Source organism: Tripterygium wilfordii, chromosome 8 (assembly GCF_013401445.1).
Source record: "Tripterygium wilfordii isolate XIE 37 chromosome 8, ASM1340144v1, whole genome shotgun sequence".
Taxonomy (NCBI): Eukaryota; Viridiplantae; Streptophyta; class Magnoliopsida; order Celastrales; family Celastraceae; genus Tripterygium; species Tripterygium wilfordii.
The window spans coordinates 3,005,222-3,008,779 of NC_052239.1; the positions used below are offsets into that span (position 1 = coordinate 3,005,222).

The 3,558-nt window shown below is 36.4% G+C and overlaps 1 long non-coding RNA gene across 1 annotated transcript; it reads right to left on the bottom strand.

Annotated features, from left to right (window-relative positions):
- Window positions 1-1,100: 1,100 nt before the first annotated feature.
- Window positions 1,101-3,305, bottom strand: LOC120003779. Its single transcript, XR_005469374.1, has 2 exons — window positions 2,745-3,305; window positions 1,101-1,790 (listed from the first exon to the last, which is right to left on the bottom strand). It is a non-coding gene; the product is annotated as an uncharacterized LOC120003779 (long non-coding RNA).
- Between the last annotated feature and the right edge of the window lie 253 nt (window positions 3,306-3,558).

Consider the following 3,558-nt stretch of genomic DNA (forward strand, 5'->3'; position numbering starts at 1 on the left):
TTCATATCTATCTAAAATAACCGGACGGTTCTCATTCTGAACAGGTTAATAGCCGGTGCACCGACTATCCCCTAAATCCCCAATAGACCATTGATCTTTGCGAATGTGATGATAATAGTGACGAAGGACATTAAGAATTGCTCCCCACAAGGCAAAAAGGAGGAACAAAGTTGCCTTGGATCCCAGCAAGAAGTTTGAAATCCAAATTATACAAGTGTGAGCATTGAGCAAGCTATATATATATATACAACCAATTAGCTAAGACCAAAAAACTTCAAACCCTATACAAGTCCAAACCTTTAAATTATGGTTTAGGCCAAGCGCTATACCCAATGCACCAATCACTCATATAAAGTTGTTGTCATAAAAGCTTCTACTTCTGGGGAATTCAAACAAACTTTAACATCCTCCTCCCTCCATCTCTAGATAATGAAAATAATGGATAGACGGGTCGGGGCTCAGCGGAGCACTCTCATTTCGTGACTAAAATAATTTTCAAAATTTACGAAAATTATAAATGGGGAAGTATATAGTATCTGAAATCCACATCCCAATACATGTCAATAATATTGTCCGCTCTAGATTATCCAGTTCCCATACATAAGTCGGATCCGTACGACTTTGTTTCTCCTTAGTCAGTTATTACAGGGCGAAGCCTATCAACTCACTAAACACGTCCAGCTACTATGGATCAAAACCCAAATCACCAACCAATGTGATATTTTATGACTAGGAAAAGACCTTATTGTTATGTTAGGGGTGAGCTTTTGACTTATTAAGCAATCAGTTGGGCACCAACCAATCTGGTATTTTTAAGTCATAACATATAGATTTTGAATTTAATGGTGTCTTTTGGGTGAAAAAATTCATAAAAAAGAGACATACAAATATAAATTGTTCTAAACTATTTGGATGTAAATAGTGTGATATATTATATCATTTGTTCATATCCAAAGGTCAAATAAACAATCCAACCTTCAAAATCTTTTATACAGCTAAAAAAGGGGGCAAATGTTTAACTTTATGAGTTTTGCAAAGGTCACAAAAGCTTCAATTTCCCAAAAAGTAGTCCTTTACAGGACAGCACTTATACAATTTCCTTTTCAACGTGGACTAAAATGCTGAATTAAATTGAATGATTCAACAATGAGCTAGACATATACATATGACTTGTAGCAATGTACATATACAAGGATTAGTGATTAATTACATGAACAAAGAGAGTAGTAGTAGTCTGGCTTTTAATTCGATTCGTCCCAGATTCCAAACCAGCTTTGATGAAATGTAGAACAAAGTCAAATCTTGTTTCACCTGCATATATGAGAGTACTTCTTGTTCAACTCCGACATACACTGCACAAAAGAAGCACAAACATAGCAAAATCTTACATGATAATTCAAATTACCATGCATATGCCTGATCATGTTTTGATTCTTCCTTTAGTGGTGGATCTCAATCCTTAAACAGGTGGCATGGCAACTAGAGAAGGACGGTGCTCTTTCCAAACAAAAAACAAGTGAAACTACTCTTCGTGGTCAATATTATACAAAAGGTCGAGAAGAAAGTTAGGAAGAGTGTATTTTTAATGCAACAAACTCGACAAGTGGGTCTCAAATCTCAATGAAGAATCACATACATCAAAACCTATTTGAATTCTCTACAGTGAGTTGTATTACCAGCTGCGCATGTAGCCAGTACCTATAGTCTATTTACAAATATTACCTACTTCCACTTCCACCTTCACTGTGTCTAGTGGTTAACTTAGTAGCATCAAGAACTCCAACTGTTGTCTGTTCAGAGCAATTACTATTGTCATATGATTAGATGATATAGGTTTTGAGATATGACCAATAATAATATTGTAATTACATGAAAATTAAAGAATACGTACACAACGCAGAAAAAGTTGCAAAAAAACTATTTAAAATGGTATGTGCATTTACAAGGTAGATATAATGGTGACGGTTAGTAGAATCGATAAAATTTGTATAAGAGAGAGTATGAGTAAAGATGAATACCTAAAAAGATATGACTTGATGTAGTACGAAAATATGTTAATTAAATAGTGGTTGATAAAAATATTGTTCGAAATAGAAATGAATGGCATATACGAATACATGTCATGTATTCTCATTCTCTTTGATTTTCTTTTCCCGTAGATTCATGTAGTTGACCCCAAATTTTTGGAATAAAAACTCGAATAATAAATGATGATGTACAACGCATCTTTGGACATTATTGTTCACTTATCCCCCACCAGCAACAAATATTTTCTCCTAATCAATCAAATGAAATAGTTGGGAATACAAAATCCTAAGAAAAATGTAGTAACGAGTTATTTAATGAGCGCTAAATCAATCACTTCAATGATTTACTGAACAAAATTGCTTTCCATTCATCCAGAATCTCTGGATTCAAGAAGTAGAATCTGAAACCAACCCTAAGAGAGAGAAGAAAACCAGATCTGTAACAGACAGACATGTCTCAGATACTGGAAAAAGCCATCATGAGAAGAATCAGAATCTGGGTAATGAGGAACCTCAAAAGGCACCCATCATAACACAATCAGGTAAAAAAAGAAAAAACAAAGCACGTTACCAAAAAGTATGTCATCATGAACGCCTTTTTACCCAAAAACTTTGTCAAACACTTCATCATCACCCCAATCTGCGCAAGATCTATTTCTCAAAAATAAGAACAAAAGGAAGAGGAAAGAGAATGGAAATCAGGAAAGCAAACCCTACCCTCTTCATGCACATCGATGGATCTATCTCTCTCTCTCTCTCCTGGATCCGGGATGAGCAAATAATTGGGGGGAATGAAGCCTGGTCCGACGACAATTAATAACCCATCATAGAACTGAATCGGCTGCGAATGATGAAGAAATCAAGTGTCCTCGAGCCAGACAACATTCCCCTCAAAACAGAAGCTCTCTTCATCCATCTGGATCATCACTGCATATTGGGGGTTGAGTTTCTTAATAGATCTGTTCAAATCCCCCAAGAGTATCGATCGCCTATCTTCAAGGGGGGCTCTCATGTCTCTCTCTCTGACCCTCTGCAAGAGAGAGAGAGAGATCAAGGGGGCGTGTGATTGTGAAATGATGAATGGAATGATGATGATGTAGTTGGGGAGGAGTGGACTGGAAGGGCTTTTATATATTAAATTCCAAAACCCTAATAACTAACGTTGAATAAAAAAGACAAATACATATATAGCTGCCTGCCTCCAGAAATGACCACGCCACCATCACCATCCATTCCATGCACTCTCTCTTTCTCTCTTCCTAGTCTCCTCTATCTACGTCCACCGTTTGATTGGCCACCTCACAAGTGATAAATGACCGTTTGATTTAGATTTTTGTGGGCATGGCATGATGACTCAATTATATATAGTGGACAGTACAATGTGAGCAGTGGTAGCATGTAATGATTTTATAATAATTGAAGAAGGTAATTAAAAAAGTGATGAAAGGTAATAGAAATGAGTCAGAAGAGTGGTTGAGTTTTTAGAGTTACCCAATAATGGAAGGAAACCCCCCATCACCACCTAATTGCC